This window comes from Oratosquilla oratoria, chromosome 16 (assembly GCF_046742065.1).
Source record: "Oratosquilla oratoria isolate Oo_2021 chromosome 16, ASM4674206v1, whole genome shotgun sequence".
NCBI classification, from domain to species: Eukaryota; Metazoa; Arthropoda; class Malacostraca; order Stomatopoda; family Squillidae; genus Oratosquilla; species Oratosquilla oratoria.
The window spans coordinates 12490502-12510986 of NC_134792.1; the positions used below are offsets into that span (position 1 = coordinate 12490502).

At 39.9% G+C, this 20485-nt stretch overlaps 1 protein-coding gene across 4 annotated transcripts in view; it reads left to right on the top strand.

The window, feature by feature from the left end:
- Positions 1–20485, top strand: part of LOC143033829 (regulation of nuclear pre-mRNA domain-containing protein 1B) — a 211219-nt gene that overhangs the window by 121587 nt on the left and 69147 nt on the right. The window lies entirely within an intron of this gene.

Consider the following 20485-nt stretch of genomic DNA (forward strand, 5'->3'; position numbering starts at 1 on the left):
TGCAGGTGACACTTGGTCTCTCGCATTTAACTTCACCTATATTTTTTGCACCTTTTCATGTAAGCTGACAACCAGAAGCTGCCACCATGCCCACTACTATGATCTGGTGGCATACATACATATACCAAAGGCTTTTTCCCCCTTCTAAGGGAGGTAACCAAAAAACAAAGGCATAAAAACCATTCCCGCCCATTCCATCCCTAACATACTCCACTCCCCTCCACCCTCTTCCCTCCCTTTTATCTTGGCACGACCTGGATGACAGGTCATCCCTGCATCTCGCCCACTGCCCTGGGTCAGAAGCAGTGTCGCAAAACACAGCACATCCACACCAAGGCTGTTTTATTAACCCCTTCCATACGGTGCTGCATATGTAGGCGGCATGAAGAGCAAGTGGATATGCGAGGCTGCCATAACGGCGTCTTGATTATATTTATTGTAGTTGCCCCTGCGTAATGACCTACTCTCTAAACTGTCTTCATCACATTTTCTATGGTTATCAAAATTCACGGGTGAAAGAGAGAACGATCGATATAAGCGGTGACTATATTTTATGATGCGAGTATTATTACGACACATCGTACATCTGGCAGATAATGCTGCCCGCGAGATTTTGGCCCGTACTGAAGAGGTTAAATCGGTGACCCCTCATACAGAAAAGGAGAAGATGGGGAGAAATCCCTTCAGGCTGCATCAAATTATTTCTCACACATTCCCTCACTCCCCATCCCCACCCACTCGACCTCATGCATCACAGGATCATCCATACACAACCATTCTCCACTCACCCCTATCTTCTGTCCTCTCCCATCCTTCCTCAACAGACATTCCCCTCTTTCCCAAAGCCCTTTTTACCCCATCCATCTCATCCTAGGTCGCCCCCTCATGTTCACCCCTTCCACCTCTACCTTCCACACCTCTTTTACTAATCTTTCTTCACTCATTCTTTCCATGTGTCCAAACCATCCCAATACTCTTTTATCAACTCTATCACCCAACTCCCTTCCCACCCCTGTTCTCCTCATATCCTCATTTTTCACTCAATCCAGCCTAGTAACCCCTATCATACTTCTCAGACACCTCATCTCAAACAAAACGAAACCTGGTTTGTATTGTAGGCGTGGGGAGTGATCGTGAGTGTCCGAAATGATATCTCTGCAGTGCTAGTCAATTGTATTATCATGGAATTAGCGAAAATGAAAGAAAACAACGACTCGAGAGACAGTCATGAAACAGAGCCATCTAGCGTCAGACGATCGAACCACAATGTAAACAAATCCACGTGCGACGAAGACGACTTCACAGGATTTAACAAATATGAAAGTCGATTATTAAAGATAGAGAAAGATATGAACAAAACTAGGACTCGGTGGGAGAATGAAATTATGGACTTAAATGATATCATAGGATTAAGGGAATGCTTAGCACAGGCGAATCACGAAATCTCTGACCTAAGAAAAACCAACTTAGATCTCACAAACGAGATCAAAGAAATGAAAAGGGATATAAATGAGCTGAAGAATGATAATGAAAAGAAGAAAACTAATGAAAATAACAGCAGCGACAATTTAAAGATAGAGGTGAACAACAGATTACATGAGTTGTCACAAAAGATCGAAGAGAATCTAGGTGAAGAAAATATTCAGAAAATTAAGAAGTGGAAGGAAAACATCGAAAACAAGGAAACTGCTTTTAAAGAAATAGTCAAGCAGCAAATGCAGGATAATGCAAAAGACACAATTATCCAAGTGATTAATGAAAAAGCAAACTGGGTCAGGGATACAGTAGATAGGAAAAAATGTATTGTGGTCTATGGACTAAAAGAAAAACAGGGATTGGCGAGGTACATGAGAGAAAAAGAAGAAAAAGAGACAGCTGTAGAAATTCTAAATGAAATTCAGGGGGGGAAAGAGATTCAAGCATAGACTTAGAAGAGACACACAGAATCAGTCGCTACTCTAAAGATAGAAATCGACCTCTAAAGATAAAATTAAGGTCACAGATGGTAGTAGAAGACATCTTTGAAAAAGTAGGCAATTTGGCAAAGAGTGAAAAGTACAATAAGATATGGATAAAAAGAGAAATGAGTACTAAGGAATTAGAAAAAGAAAAGTCACTAAGAAAAGAAGCAAAGGAAAAAAACTTGTTGAGAACGGAGACAGAATGCAAAGAATTCCATTGGAGAGTAATCGACATGAGATTGAAACAGTGGCACATCAAAACGAAAAAACCAAGGACAGAAAAGATAATGAAGGAAGAAAATTAAAAGTGACCTATACTAACATTGACGGATTAATTTCAGGTCTGAACGAACTCAATGATTATCTGTTAGAAGAAAAACCAGACATAATGGGAATTGTAGAGACTAAACTAAGAGGAGAAATACCATCTATTGATATTGGACAAGGGCTATACAATTACTGGATAAGAAACAGGGACAAAAAGCAGGGAGGGGGAATCATGTTCTTGGCCAAGAAAGACCTAAACGTGACAAAAATTGCAGAGGGCAAAGGTAATGTTGAACTGATCATGATAAAAGTCGAAGGCAAGAATATGAAAAATAGAAAGTTTGTGGTGACCTATGTGCCCCCAAGAACGAATGCTTGGAAAGAAAACGAACACACAAAAATGCTAGAAGATACAAGAAAATCACTAAATGAGATACTAATGGGTAAGGGTAATCTAGTAATTATGGGAGACTTCAATTGCAAAGAAATTTGTTGGGACAACATGACAGTACGAGGAGATGACGTGTGGGGCAATGTACTGCTAGACATGACCATGGAGTACACAATGACCCAGTGGGTCAGTGAAAACACAAGATACAGAAACAATGAAGAGCCATCAAAACTAGATTTAATATTTACAACGGAACCTGAAATAGTGGACAAAATCCACTACAAGACACCAATTGGAAAGAGTGACCATGTACTCATCGAAACTGTACTAAAGGAAGAAATAGAGATGAAGAGGAGCGAAAAGCATAGGAAAGGAAGATTGATGTACAACAAAACAGACTTTGCAAAATTAAAGGCGTTCTTCCAGAATGCAAACTGGGGAAAATTCTATATGGAAGAGACAACAGTGGAAGAGAAATGGAACATACTGTTGGATAATTACAATGAAGGGGTAAACAGGCATGTACCAAGACAAAAGCGAGAGAGTACATTAAATGTTGGTTCAACAAAAGATGCAGTGAGGCAAAAGACAGAAGGGACAAAGCTTGGAAAAGGTGGAGAAAAGAGTAAAAACAAAGCAAATGGCAAATTTATATAAACTATAGAAATGAGTATGTTAATGTGAGAAGAGAGGAGAAAAGGAACCATGAGAAGGATATTATAGATAAATGCAAAGATCAGCCCAAGCTATTCTACCGGTATGTAAATGGTAAACTTAAAACCAAACAGGACCTAGTGAAACTATGCCAAGGAAATATAGAATACACAGAAGAATTAGAGATGGCCGAAATCATGAACAACCACTTTAAATCTGTCTTCACCAGAGAGAAAATACAAAATTGGGACGTAGATAATAACAAACATTCTCCCCACATGAGTGAATTTACAACATCACAAAAAGAAACATCAGAACATCTATCAAAATTGGACGTCAGAAAATCACATGGCCCGGATGGAATTGCAAATTGGATACTAAAAGAATGCAAAGAAGAGCTAACGGACAAAATACACATCATAATAAATAGCTGACTCAAGGAAGGAAAGATACCTAATGACTGGAAAAATGCTAACATTGTACCAATATATAAAGGAGGAAACAAGGAAGAACCCACCAACTATAGACCAGTATCACTAACAAGCACTATAGCCAAAATTTGTGAGAAAATCATCAAGAATAGATGGGTAAAACACCTGGAAGATACCATATTAAACCCAAGACAATTCGGGTTCAGACAAGGTAGATCATGCACCACAAACTTGATATGCTTCTACTCAAGACTAATAGACATAGTGCAAGAAAGAAACAGATGGGCTGATTGTGCATTCCTAGACTTGCAAAAAGCATTTGACAAAGTACCACACAGAAAACTACTAAAAAAACTGGAACACATAGGAGGAATACGAGGGAACCAATTAAAATGGATGGAGGACTTCCTGACTGGAAGAAAGATGAGAGTAGTACTCAGAGAAAAATATTCAGATTGGAAAGAGGTGATCAGTGGAGTACCGCAAGGATCTGTACTGGCTCCAATAATGTTTGCTATCTATATGAATGATATGGACGAGGGCATGAACTGTTACATGAGCTTCTTTGCTGATGACGCCAAACTGTTAAGGAAAGTAGAAACTGATAAGGACTGTGAAGCACTGCAAGAAGATCTGAATAGGGTATGGAACTGGAGTCAGAAATGGGAAGTGGATTTTAATACTAAGAAGTGTAGCATAATGGAGTTTGGAAAAAGCAAAAACAGAATATCAAGAAAATATACAATTGGAACCAAGGAAGTAAAGAAAGTAGGATCCGAAAAAGACTTGAGAGTTATTATCACAAATGACTTGTCCTATGATACACAGATTAACAAAATTGTCGGGGAGACTTACAACTTGCTAAGATCAATAAAAGTGGCTTTTGCTTACCTGGACGAAGACATGATAAAAAAAATATTGGTTACATTGATAAGGCCTAGACTAGAGTATGCGGCGACATTGTGGTCCCCCAGTACCAAAAAGAACATAAAGAAAATAGAAAGAATCCAAAGAGCAGCTACAAAAATGGCACCTGCACTTGCAAACCTATCATACGAGGAGAGATTGGCTAAACTGGAGCTACCGACACTGGAGCAAAGAAGAGAGGAGACCTACTGACCATCTACAGAATCATGAAAGGCACAGAGATACTTGATAGAAAAGAATTACTAAACTGGGACAAGAGTAACACAAGAGGACATAGAAGGAAATTAAGAAAACATAGCTATAGAAGAGAACTGAAGAAAAACAGTTTTCCACATAGAGTTTTAGACACTTGGAACAAACTGGATAATGAAATAGTAAGTGCAAAAATCATTCATGAGTTTAAAAGCAAACTAGACACTGAGAGATACAATGGCGGGACAACACAAGCATAGCTCCCCTTCCCGCAAAATACAACTAGGTAAATACAACTAGGTAAAGGTAAATACAATGAAAATGAGAGTTGTAATTAGAGAAAAATTCTCCAACTGGGAAGAAGTAAAAAGTGGTGTCCCGCAAGGATCAGTACTGGCCCCAATCATGTTCGCCGTATACATTAACCACTTCACTACGGGACTTGAATCTCGCGGGCAGCAGCCAATTCCAGCCGTACGACGTGTCGTAATAATACTCGCATCATAAAATATAGTCACGGCTTATATCGATCGTTCTCTCTTTCACCCGTGAATTTTGAAAACCACAGAGAATGGGATTAAGAGCAGATTAGAGAGAATGTAAAAACACAGGGGCGACTACAATAAATATAATCAAGATGCCGATATGGCAGCGTCGCGAATCCACTTGCTCCTCATGACGCCTACGTGTGCGGCACCGTATGGAAGGGGTTAATGACATAAATGAAGGCGTGGAGTGCTATATGAATTTTTTTGCAGATGATGCAAAATTACTTAAGGTAAAAATGGAAGAGGACTGCAACTCATTGCAACAAGATCTGGACACAATATCGAATTGGACTCAAAAGTGGGAAGTGAAATTTAATATAAAGAAATGCAGTATAATGGAATTTGGAAAGAGTAAAAACAGAATATCAAAAGATTACAGAATTGGAGAAGAAAAAATAAAAAAAGCAAACTCTGAAAAAGATCTTGGAGTGATGATTGGAAAGGACATGAAACCTGATAAGCATATAAATAAAATATTCGGAGAAACCTAGAACTTATTGAGGTCAATCAAAGTGGCATTTACTTATATGGATGAAGAAATGATAAAGAAAATGCTAACTACACTAATAAGACCAAAACTTGAGTACACAGCATCACTTTGGACACCCAGTACCAAAAAGAATATTAAGAAACTAGAAAGATTACAAAGAGCGACAACCAAACTAGCACCGACTCTCGCCGAACTAACATATGAGCAAAGACTCCAAACTGAACCTACCAACTCTGGAACAAAGAAGAGAAAGAGGAGATTTGCTGACTACAGAATAATGAAAGGAATGGAAGTTTTAGACAGGAATGACCTGTTAGTGTGGGACAACGGTAAAACGAGAGGACACGGAAAAAACTTAAAAAAGATAGTTATAGAAAAAACTTGAAAAGGAACAGTTTCCCACACATGGAACAAATTAGACAACAAAACAGTATGTGCAAACACTATACAAGATTTTAAGATAAAACTTGATGCGGAGAGATACAAAGATGGGTCACCACGAGCATAGCTCCCCTCCTGTATATTACAACTAGGTAAATACAACTTGGTAAATACATTCAAACTCCTCTCTTCCTCTCTTATGTTCTGTGTTTCTGCCCCATACAGTGCTGTTGGCACAATCACTCCTTCATACAATCTCTTAACATCCATTCCCAAATGTCTATTTCTCATTACACTTTTTAATCCCCCAAAGCATTTACTCTTTGCTCTCAGTATACATTCTACCTCCACCTCCACTCCTCCCTTTCCCACCACATTCGCACCCAAGTATATAAAACTTCCTCTAGTTTCTCTCCCTTAATACTCACTTCCAGTCTGCTGCCATTTTCTCCCCTTGTACATCTCATCACCTTACTTTTACCCACATTTATCATCAACTTCCTTCTTTCACACACCTTCCCAAACTCTGTCACTAACTTCCACAAACCCTCCTCTGATCCTGCTACAAGCGCAGTGTCATCAACAAACACCAACTGGAGTATCTCCCACTTTTCTCCATTTTCATTAACCATCTCCAATCCCTGACCCATTACCCTTACATTTACCTCTCTCACCACCCCATCCATAAATTGAACAGCCAGGGCAACATAATACATCCTTAACCCCTTCCATACGGTGCCGCATACGTAGGCGTCATGAGGAGCAAGTGGATATGCGAGGCTGCCATATCGGCGTCTTGATTATATTTATTGTAGTCGCCCCTGCGTTTTGACATTCTCTATAAACTGCCCTTAATCACATTCTCTATGGTTTTCAAAATTCACGGGTGAAAGAGAGAACGATCGATATAAGTGGTGACTATATTTTATGATGCAAGTATTATTACGACACGTTGTACGGCTGGCATTGGCTGCTGCCCGCGAGATTTAAGGCCCGTACTGAAGAGGTTAATGAAGTCCCACCTTTACCTCAAACCACTCACTCTCTCCATTTGTAATTCTAACACATGCTCTACTACTCTTGTAAAAACACTTAACTGGTCTTAACCCCTTCCATACGGTGCCGCACATGTAGGCGTCATGAGGAGCAAGTGGATTCGCGACGCTGCCATATCGGCGTCTTGATTATATTTATTGTAGTCGCCCCTGTGTTTTTACATTCTCTCTAATCTGCTCTTAATCCCATTCTCTGTGGTTTTCAAAATTCAAGGGTGAAAGAGAGAACGATCGATATAAGCGGTGACCATATTTTATGATGCGAGTATTATTACGACACGTCGTACGGCTGGCATTGGCTGCTGCCCGCGAGATTTAAGTCCCGTAGTGAAGTGGTTAACAGCTTTCCTCCTATCCCATACACTTGCAATACCTCTCACAGTGCCTTCCTGTCTACCCTGTCATAAGCCTTTTCCAGATCCATAAAAGCCCAAAAAACATCCTTACCTTTTGCTATAGCTTTCTCAAATATCTGTCTTACCACAAAAGTTTGATCAACACAACCCCTACCTGTCCTAAACCCACACTGTTCCTCACCAATTACTCACTCTGTTCCTCTCCTAGTTCTCTTAATCAAGACCCTGCCATAAAACTTCCCAACTACACTTAACAAGCTGATCCGTCTGAAACTACTACACACACACTTGTCCCCTTTTCCCTTGTAAAGCAGAACTATACAGGCACTCTTCCAGTCCTCCAGCACTCTACCCTCTCTCCAACAAACAAATAACCTCACCAGCCAGTCCACCATCACTGTACCTCCCTTTTTCAGATATTCTGCATGACATCCATCCAACCCAGGTGCCTAACCTGCTCTCATCTTAACAGCTGCCTTCACTTCATTTTTCCTTATTTGTCCTCCATTTTCCTCACTCATCACAGTCATTTTATAGCACTTCCCACTGCAACTATCTTTCCCTTCCTATCCTCTTTCACATTTAACAACTCCCTAAAATACTCTGCCCATCTTCCTCTTACTTTCTCTTCCATTATCATCTCACCATCTGCACCTTTTACCTTTTCTTTACTTTATTTGCTTCCTCTTCCTCTCTTAATTTCTTTCCAAAACATCTTTTTATTACTTTCAAAATTTCTGTCATACTCTTATCCCATTTCACATCTGCTCTCCTCTTTGCCTTCTTTATCTTATTCTTTACTTCTCTTTTCTTTGTACCTCTTATATGACTCCCTCATCCTATTTTGTAACCAATCTGTGAAAGCTCTCTTCTTCTCTTCTACAACCTTCTTAGCTTCCTCATCCCACCACTCACTACCCTCCCTTCTATTCCCTCCCACCCTCCTTGTTCCACACACCATCTTTGCACACCTTGTGACTCTCCTTGAACTATCCCCATTCCTCCCTCACTCTTAGTTCTACTCTATCCTTCACTTACTTATTAAGCAGTTCACTCTAAGCACCTCTCTCCCTTTTGTCTTTTTCCTCTTTCTCCATCTATCCTCCACTCTCAACTTACCTTCCACCACCTAAACACTATATTTGCTATCATCAACTCTCTAAACACATCTCCACCATCAACTCTCCACTATGATTTTTTTCCTGGAACTCCACACTTCCCAACCACTCCATCTATAGGTTTATTTCCTAACCTGGTATTAAGGTCTCCCAATACCACTACATTGACATTTTTCCCTAATCCCTCCATGCACTCACTTAAATCCATCCAAGAAGCCTCCCTTTCCTCTACACACTTCTCTCTACCAGGCCCATATGCACTTACAAATACCCACATCTACCCAGTTTCACATTCATCCAAATTAACCTTGAAGAAACCTTCCATTCCACTTCACACTTACCACCCCTTCTCGCCCTCATCCTCTCTTCACTCCTGAGAACCTACCAACTACACTCCCAAACTCACACTCACCCCTCCCTCTCAACTTAGTTTCACTCAATGCTAACACATCAATCTTTCTTTCTTCTCACTGTTTGGAAAACTCCTAAACCCTTTTATGCCTTTCCTTTTTATAGGAATGTCCCCTTTGGGGCTACAGGGAGAAGGATGCCTTGTCCTACTCCCCATCCCTATTTTGTCGCCTCTTATGACTGAAGTGGAAAGACTTGGTGGCAGTATTCTTTATATGGTAATTAGTGGAATGAGAGGTGAAGGCATGAAAACAAACACTAATGTGTTAATCTGCTTCTTTATTTGTATAAAAATGATATGATTTTGGAGCAGAAGTCAACTACTGTCAACCTTGGCTGTGTGCATGTGCAGAATGAACTGCCTTCCCAAGCCAAGCGACCCTGCTAGGTGCCAGGCGTGCTCCAACACTTGAGTAACTAACCAATCACATGACCCAGCCCAGGCAGCTTGGGGTGGAGCCAACCCCTGGGGAATGCCATGCCAAATGCCAACCACAGGGCCCAAAAGCCCGCAAAAGTTCAAGTAGGGAGATGAACAGTGAAGGCTCACATGGGAAGTAGGCACCAAACTTCACCACATATACACATTGTGTACATGTATACATACACATATATATATCAAAAGGCCCTTTCTCCCTTACAAGGGAGGTGGTCAGCCAAGGCATGCCTGCTCTTGACCCATCCCACACTCATCCAACACCTATTTGTTTTTCCTTTAAACTTAGCTCCTTGTGGATGAAGGCATCCCTGTTCCTTGTTCCCTGTTAACTGCTTTGGTCAGAAGCAATGCAGCAAGACAGAACATCTACAGCAGGGCCAAAGAGATGAATCTGGGTATCCCACTTCTTCAATACATGGTGACCCTCCCCCATCATCCACTCATGAGTAATACAGAAGACAAGGGGAAGTCCCTTCAGGCCACATCATTTTATCATCTATTCACAACCACTCTTCACTCACACCTATCTCTTGCTCTCTTCCTTCCCTGCTCAATAGGCATTCCCTGGTTGCCATAAGTCCCTTTTACCAAGTCCATCCATCTCATTCTTGGTCTTCCCCTCAAATCCACTCCATCAACCTTTACCTTGCACTTTTTTTTTTTTTTACTCATTCTTTCCTTGTGCCCAAATCATCCCAATAATCTTTGATCAGCCTGATTTGGTAGCATAGAAATGGAGGGATAATTGGGTAAGATCAGTGTTCTGTTGGGGCGGTTTTAGTGCATCATGTTATTATTATTATTAGTGGAGAGATGATGGTGGAGATGTGTCTAGAAAGAAAGTTGATGATAGCAAATAAAATGTTTAGGAAGAAAGTCAAGAATAAATACACATGGGAGAGGGTGATGGATGGAAGGGTGGTAGGTAGGGCTTTTAATGGACTATATAGTTTTGGATGTACATGTTCTAAGGTGAAAGAGTAGGGGAATATCAGATAATTTTTTGGTGGAAGGTAAGTTGAGATTGGAGGATAGATGGAGAAAGAGGAAAAGGACAGAAGGTAGGGAGGTGTTTAGAGTATACACATACATACACCAACAGCTTTTTCCCCCTTACAAGGGAAGTAATCATCCCCACATACTTCACTCCCATGCCACCTCTCCCACCTTCTCTTCTTGGTTCCTCCTGGATGATGGGTCATCCCTGCATCTCACCCACTGCCCTGGGTCAGAAGCAATAGCAAGACAAAGCACTCCCACAGCAAGGCTGCTTCATTTAATTGGTGACACCCCCCATTCCCTCATGCAGAAAAAGAAATGGGGAGAAATCCCTTTGGGCTGCATCAAAATATCATTCACACATACTCCTGCACCCCCCCCCCCTTCTCCACTCACACCTATCTTCTGTCTTCCCCCTTCCTCAACAGACATTCCTCTCTTTCCCAATGCCTCATTTACTCCATCCATTCATCTCATCCTTGGTCACCCCCTCATGTTCACTCCCTCCACCTCTGCCTTCCACACCTCTTGTACAAATCTTTCTTCTCTCATTCTTTCCATGTGCCCAGTTTCATATCTGCTCTCATCTTTGCCTCCTTTATATTATGCTTTACTTTTCTTTGTACCTCTTACATGATTCTCTTGTTATATTTTGTAACCACCCTATGAATGCTCGTTTCTTCTCCTCTACAACTTTCTTTACTTCGTCATCCCACCACTCACTACCCTTCCTTCTATTTCCTCCATCCTCCTCGTTCCACACACCATCTTTGCACACCTTATGAATCTCTGATGAGTAAAAGCAGTAATGACTGCAGCAGCATTATAGGAGAGAGGCCAAATGCAGAGTATGGGATCCAATGTTTCGCCCAGCAGGGCTTCTTCAGAAATAACATAGTGGACAAACATCTGACTCCTTATGTAACCCGAGCTTGTAGGGAGAAATGAACATGAAGCTGATGTAAACACATACGTACAGACATAATGGGAATAGTGGAAACAAAATTGAAAGGGAATCTACCACCTAACACAGTGGGACAAGGTCTATATAACTGTAGGATGAAGAATAGAAAGGAAAAACAAGGAGGGGGAGTACTAATTCTGACCAAGAAAGACTTAAATGTGACAAAGATAACAGAAGGAAGAAATAATGTAGAGTCAATCATGATAAAGATAGAAAACAACCACATGAAAAGTAGAAAATTTATAGTAGTGTATGTGCCCCCTAAAACACAGGCCTGGACAGAAGGCAGAACGTGATCATTTCAAATTGTTAGAAGATACGAAACATGAACTAACTGATATACTGAAAGAAAGAGGAAATACAGTTGTTATGGGTGATTTTAATTCCAAAGAAATATGTTGGGAAGAATTGATAGTGAGGGGTGGAGAGGACATATGGGGCAGCATGCTACTCGATATGACCATTGAATACACATTGACAAAATCGATAAAGGAAAATACCAGATACAGAAACAATGAGGAACCTTCAAGACTGGATTTAGTACTCATATCGGAACCCGAAATTGTAGACAGAATAGAATAGAAAACACCATTAGGAAAGAGTGACCATGTACTAATAGAATTCAAATTAAAAGAGCAAATGGACCTAAGAAGAAATGAAAAACATAGAATAGGAAGACCAATATATAGCAAAATGAATTTTGAGAAACTTAAAGATTTTTTTCGAAATGCAAACTGGGAAAAATTCTTTAGTGAAGAAACAAGGATGGAAGAGATATGGAATATACAACCACTCCTCGTTTAAGGGGGTACGCGACACCTGGGGGGGTGAATTTGGTCAAGATATGGCATTTTTCAAAAATGTGTTCAAAATGTTCGTATACCATTTAGAAATAAATCCCGACAAATAATTTTCCAGCCGCGCACAATTTAAAGGTCTTGGGTGAGGTTTAAAGGGATAGAGTTAAAGGCGCAACCCACACTAGAGAGAGGCATGCCATTTAGGACCTTCAGGCGCATCGAATAATGTTGAAATTTGATTGAATTTACGCTCGCCCAGTGCTTCAATGGCCAGTACGATGGTGGAGGGGAAGGGAGGAAGGTGGAGGGAGAAGTTTTGCCAACTTTGAGCGAAGCTAAGCGTCAGTTACCGGCTAGCTCTGAAAGGAAAAGTGCGCATGTCTCATGAGCTCTCATTGCAATCTATTACTTTAGGTAGTACATATTACTCTTTAGTACAGTCATCATGGGTAGCAAAAAGAACAAAAGAACATCCACAATGACAAAAAACAGCAGTTAAAGATGGCAAGCAGTCAAAGACGACTAGCCAAGACCTCACCACCTCTCACTCCACCACCGCCCTCACCTGCACCTCTGTGACAGTGACAGAGGTAAAGGACAACATTAGACTAAACAATTCAAAGAGGAGGATTAAATCCAAAGAAGAAAGCAAGAGGAAAATGATCAAAGCTATACAGGAAGAAGAGAGAAGAAGGGACATCATATGATGCTGGAGGGGGTGCCCAACCAACATAGATTGGTGAGGGGAATCTGATGAGGAAAGAGAAGGCGCCCACTGCTGGAAAATAAACCTTTTTCCAATGATTTAGATACCCTGAAGACCCCCAGCAGTGAGGTTTCATATGAAGAAACCGCCAAAGGTGCAAAAAAGCAAATTATATGATGCTGTCGTCTGTGCGTCGTCACTACTGTGATATACTTATACTTTAGTTTTTCAGTATTTAAAGTACTTATAATTAAAATATGTTGATGATTTTTACTGTACTTACTCATTATATAATAAGAATGAAGCCATGAAAAAATCAGTCAAATTGGTGAAACTATAAGCAAGGTACAGATATATTTATATTTCAAGTTGCCATATCTCCGTTCGATATTTTTTTTACTTTTTTTTAATCATAAAAAATCTAAAATACATCAGATTTAGATGAAACTCACAGGGAGTATTACTTTTAGTAACTGTTAGGGCCGATCGTTCGAATATTTTGAATAGGATGAAAGAGTTCGGAGTAATAATGGAAACAAGACAAAAAAAAAAATTATTTTTCACGATTTTTGCCGGACATTAAAATTGAAATGCCTGTATGCAAAAGTATAAAGGAAATTGTTCAATTACTCAATGACCGGCCCTAGGTGTGCCTACTGACTAATCATAGCCAAAATATAAAACAAATTGGTCCACGTATTATGGTGCTGTGCACTTTTAAATGTCGCTACTGGTATACGTACATGTGTACATATGTACATGTGTACATACATCATTTTGTTTCTCCCAAAATGTAGGCAACATGGATACCTATTTACCTGAGAAGTTTCAGCTCTTAACTCTAAATAGTTTGGAAAATGACCTCCAGGTGTCGCGTACCCCCTTAACGATGACAATTCAGACCAGCATCGCCGTCGTTAACCAAATTGGTCGTTAAGCGAAAGTGTATACATATACGTACATGTACTGTTTGTACAATGTCCAGCAATACATGTATCTTTATTTTTGTGTGTTTTCCATCTTTTATACAGTACATTAAAGCTTTATTTACTGTTTTGATAGTACAGAAAGCCCTCAAATAACGCAGTGGTTAGGTTCCTGAAATTACCATGTATGACCATGTATTTTTTTAGTTTCGACCATGGGCGCAATATAGCAATAGAAAATTAATTACTAATTTTGTAAATTAAAATGTATCAACGCAATATGCAATTTTGTGGGCAGAAATGAAAATAAAAAATACCTTGCTACAAGCAAATATGCTAATGAACGAAGTTGGTAGCATAGGATCGGGATGCCATCTTGTCGTCTGTCAATTGATGGCCTCGGTACTTCCGACAGTACCTCGCCAGGTACATTTGAGAGAGTGGTTGAAAAGCCCGCCAACGTCTCTCACGACGACGAGGACGAGCCGGATGACATTTAATTTGCAGGTAATGATTTATTAAACACAGGTTAGGTTAGTTTAGTTTAGGTTAGACAAATTTATCATCCTTTCATTTCTTCGACGTCGGCATCTGTCATAACAAACATGGCGTACCATTCGTCCAACACGACATCGTTACTTACAAAATCTGTTTTAGCACCTTTTTTGTTTTTTTATTTCCGCTTGCAAAATTGCATATTATGTTGATACATTATAATTTACAAAATTAATAATTAATTTTCTATTGCTATATTGCGCCCATGATTGAAACTAAAAATTTACCAATACAGGTATATACTGTACCCCCAGGTAGTTTTTGCAGCTTGCAGGATGGTAATGTAGACCTAAGCTTCAGAACACTTTACCTCACAGCTAATATCCATCGTACAAATTCATTTATAACATCATACAAATTTGCCTCAGCCAACTTATCGTACACGACGTCGTAACTTCGGAAGATTTACATTAAACGAATATTGGTCTGTCATAAAGCCCGTAGTTACTCCGCGTTGTCGTTAACCGAGTAGGTCGTTAAACGAGGAGTGGTTGTACTAAAGGAAATTTATAATGAGGGTGTGATCAAATATGTTCCACAACAAAAGCAAGAAAGAATATACATAAAAAACTGGTACAACAAAAAATGTAGTGAAGCCAAGGATAAAAGAGACAAAGCCTGGAAAAAATGGAAAGAAGACAACAACAAAAAAAGAGCAAATGGCAAACATACATCAAACTAAGAAACGATTATGTAAAAATATGCAGGGAGGAAAAGAGGAATTATGAAAAGGAAATTATAGAAAAAATGTAAGGATCAGCCGAAGCCATTTAACAGATACGTGAATGGTAAACTGAAAAACAAACAAGAAATAGAAAAACTATGCCAAGGAAGTCATGAATACACAAAAGAACAAGAAATGGCAGAAGTTATGAGTAACCACTTCAAATCAATTTTCACAATTGAGAACTCACCTAACTGTGAAGGAATAGAGAAATAGAAATCCCCCCAAATGAAGGATATAACCGTAACAAAAAAGGAAATCGGTGACCAAATAAAAAACCTAGATGTGTATCCTCTTCATAAGGTGGCTTTATAAAGAAATTCACTAGTTTCCTTTTCTTTATTGGTTCACAATTTCTTCTATGGTTCTACACTAAGTCAATCACCTGGTTCTATATTACAATTGCACTCTATTATTCCTTGGTACGTATCATCGGACCGACTCCTGTCCGAGCTCTGTGCATTCCCTTAAGAAGGCCGGAAACTAGGACTTATGAGGTCCCACGCTCGTATAAACTTAAGAGTTTATGCGAGCGAGATTTAGTTCGTCACTTCTTATTATATTTTAGATTTACATTATATAATTTAGTCTAACAGCTAGACTATATATATATCCAGGGGAGGTTCGTCAGTATACGTAATAATGTGTTTATTACTGTGTGGTTACTTGTGTGATCGCGTGTGTTCGTGTGTGCGTGTTCGGTCGTGGCGGTGGTCGAAGCTGCTTAGGTCAGCGAGATGGACAGGATGTCTTCGGCGCCTGGACGTCGGGTAGGTTTGTCCGGCGGGTGTGTGTGTGGGAGTGAGTGGAGGTGAGTGGGTTATATGACTGAGTGATATACTCACATGTATATGAGACGTATACAGATGTTAGAAAGTTGCATGGTCCGGATGGAATTGCAAATTGGATACTGAAGGAATGAATGGAGGAACTAACAGATGAAATACACACTATGATAAAATACTTGCTCAAAGAAAGAAAAGTACCACAAGACTGGAAAATGCAAACATTGTACCAATATACAGGGTGCGGCAACATAACTTCCTTTTTTATAATGCGTGGCAATCTGGCTGTAGAAGTAGTAGCGGAATGGGCGTGGTTTCATTTGACAGGGCCGTTCTGAAAGTTTTCTTGGAAATACAGTCAGTCGCTATCATGCGTTGGAGTAGTGAGGAGCGTGTGTTTGCCGTCAAAGCTTACTTTTCGAATCGTCAGTCTGTTATTGCAACCCAGCGCGCCTTTCGAAATCGTTTCAATGTAGCCCCGAGAGGCCCTGTTCCGGACCGGAAATCAATTGTTACATGGGTCACTATGTTCAGGCAAACTGGGAGTACTACATGACGAAGAACTGGAGTACCTCGGCCCATCAGATCACCTGAGAACATTGAGGCAGTGAGAGCTTCAGTCTTGCAATCCCCACGGCGTTCTGCGCGCAAACATGCCTCTGCCCTTGGACTTTCTGATCGTTCAGTGAGGCGAATACTTCACGATGACCTTCATTACCATCCTTACAAGATGGCGATTGTGCAGGAACTCTCCGTATGTGATTTCACTTCACGAAGGAACGCATGTGAGGCACTTCTCGAAAACGTTCCTGAAGACGCTATTGTTTACTTTAGTGATGAAGCACATTTTCATTTGACTGGATGCGTCAACAAACAAAACATGCGCTACTGGGCTGACACCAATCCCCATGAATTGCATGAAAGGCCTTTGCATTCACCTAAAGTCACAGTGTGGTGTGCAATTTCCTCCACTGGAATTGTTGGTCCTTGGTTTTTTGAAGAAAATGAGGTCACAGTGACAGTGAATTCAGACCGGTATGTAAACATGTTGGAGGAATTTTTTTTTCCACGAATTGAAGAATTGGACCTAGGGGATATTTGGTTTCAACAGGACGGAGCAACGGCTCACACTTCAAGGGCATCGATGGCTGTTTTGAGGGAACATTTTCCGGAGCGCCTCATTTCAATAAGGGGCGATTTGGAGTGGCCAGCCCGTTCCCCCGATTTGTCCCCTTGTGATTTTTATTTGTGGGGATATTTGAAATCCCGTGTTTATGTCAACCGCCCGAGAAGCCTACCAGACTTGAAGGCCAACATCCGAGAAGAAATTGCCAATATACCCGCTGATACGCTGGTGAGGGTCATGGCAAACACCCGAAATCGGTATATGCAGTGTATGGACAATGGGGGATGTCACCTACCTGATATGATTTTCAAAACTGTGTGAAACAAAACTTTAAATATGTACTATAATTATGAAACAAAATTAAAACCTTTCTGATTTATACATCTTGTTTTATTGCCTTTTGGAAAAAGGAAGTTGTGTTGCCGCTCCCTGTATAAAGGAGGAAGTAAGGAAGATCCAACAAACTACAGACCTGTCTCCCTAACAAGCGCAATAGCTAAAATATGTGAAAAAGTGATTAAAAGTAGATGGGTTAAACATCTGGAAAAAAAAATCTATACTAAACCCAAGCCAATTTGGATGTAGACAAGGAAAATCATGTACAACAAATCTAATCTGCTTCTATTCAAGAATAATAGATATAATAGATGAGAGAGATGGATGGGCAGACTGTGCCTATCTAGATCTACAAAAGGCATTTGACAAGGTACCACACAAAAAATTAATTGGAAAATTAGAATCAATAGGTGTCATTGCAGGTAATTTATTAAAATGGATGGAAGACCTAACTGAGAGACAAATGAGGGTAGTAATTAGAGACAAATACTTGAAATGGGAAGAAATGATAAGTGGTGTTCCACAAGAGTCAGTACTGGCTCCAATCATGTTTGCCATATACGTAAATGACATAGACAAAGGAGTTGAATGTTGTATGAATTTCTTCGCAGATGATGCAAAAATATTAAAGAAAGTATCAATAAATGAGGACTGTGACTCATTACAATCAGACCTGGACACAATCTAGAAATGGACTCAAAAGTGGGAGGTGAACTTTAATATCAAGAAGTGTAGCATAATGGAGTTTGGTAAAAGCAAAAACAGAATTTCAAAAAATTACAAAATTGGTGAAAATGAAATAAAAAAAAAGTGCACTCAGAAAGGGACCTTGGAGTGATAATCAGCAATGACATGACACCGGACAGACATATAAACAAAATAGTAGATGAAGCATACAACTTACTAAGGTCAATGAAAGTGGCATCTGAATACTTGGATGAAGAAATAAAAAAAAATATATTAGTCACATTGATTAGACCAAAACTGGAATATGTAGCGACATTATGGACACCCAGTACTAAAAAGAATACTATATAAGGAAACTAGAAAGAATACAGAGAGCAACAACAAAGTTAGCACCAGCTCTTTCCAAATTAAAATACGAACAAAGATTATCGAAACTAGAACAGTAGAGCAAAGAAGAGAAAGAGGTGATCTAGAACAGTAGAGCAAAGAAGAGAAAGAGGTGATCTACTGACTATATATAGAATCATGAAAGGAATGGAAATCCTTGACAGGAAAGATTTACTAAAAAATGACAATGGAAAAACAAGAGGTCATGAAAAGAAACCCAAAAAGGAAAACTATAGAAGAGATAGGAAAAAGAATAGCTTCCCACACAGAATGCTGGATATATGGAATAACTTAGATGAAAAAACAGTGTGTGCAAATGCTATTCATGATTTTAAGAATAAACTTGATGCTTAAAGATACAAAGATGGGTCACCACGAGCATAGCTCCCTTCCTGTATAATACAATTAGGTAAATATACCAAAGGATTTTTCCCCCTTACAAGGGAAGTAGCCAAAAAACAAAGGCATAAAAACCATTCCCACACATTCCATCCCAAATACACTCCACTCCCCTCCACCCTCTACCCTCTAATCTTGGCACCTCCTGGATGACGGGTCATCCCTGCATCTTGTCCACTGCCCAGGGTCAGAAACAGTGTTGCAGTTTCTGATTTCTTTAGCAACTTCTTATGTGGCACCTTATCAAAAGCTTTTTTCAGGTCTAGAAATACACAATTAGCCCATCCATCTCTTTCTTGTATTACATCTATTAGCCTTGAATAGAAACGCATCAAGTTTGTGACGCATGATCGTCCCTGTCTAAATCCAAATTCCTTTGATTAAGTATGTTGTTTTTTTTCCAAAAGCCTTACCCATCTAATTATGATGATTCACAAATTTTAGCTATCGTACTTGTAAGAGAAACCAGTCTATAGTTAGTAGGGTCTTCCTTGTTTCATACATACATATACCAAAGGCTTTTTCCCCCTTACACGGGGGGTAGCCAAAAAGAAAAAGGCATAGAAATCACTCCCACCCATTTCATTTCCCATATACTCCACTCCCCTCCATCCTCCTCCCTCCCTCCTATCTTGGCACCTCCTGGATGACGGGTCATCCCTGCATCCTGTCCACTGCCCTGGGTCAGAAGCAGTGTCACAAGACAGAGCACATCCACAGCAAAGCCGTCCCCTCATGCAGAAAAGGAGAAGACGGGGAGAAATCCCTTCGGGCTGTGTCAAATTTTTTCATACATACAGGTACTCCTCGTTTAACGACCTACTCGGTTAACGACAACTCGGAGTAACGACGGGCTTTATGACGTTTAACGTAAATCTCCCAAAGTTACGACGTCGTGTACAATAATTAAGTTGGCTGAGGCAAATTTGTATGATGTTGTAAATGAACTTGTATGGTGGATATTAGCTGTGAGGTAAAGTGTTCTGAAGCTTAGGTCTACATTACCATCCTGCAAGCTGCAAAAACTACCTGGGGTACAGTGTATACCAGTAGTGGTAAATTTTTAGTTTCGACCATGGGCGCAATATAACAATAGAAAATTAATTATTAATTTTGTAAATTATAATGTATCAACGTAATATGCAATTTTGTGAGCGGATATGAAAAATAAATGCTAAAACAGATTTTGTAAGTAACGAAGTCGTGTCAGACGAATGGTTTACCATGTGTGTTATGATAGATGCCGATGTCGAAGAAATGAAAGGATGATAAATTAATTCGTCTAACCTAAACTAAACTAACCTAACCTGTGTTTAATAAATCATTACCTGCAAATTAAATGTCATCCGGCTCATGAGAGACGTTGGCAGACGACAAGATGGTGTCCCGAGCCTATGGTACTGACTTCGTTCATTAGCATATTTTCTTGTAGCAAGGTATTTTTTACTTTCATTTCCACCCACAAAATTG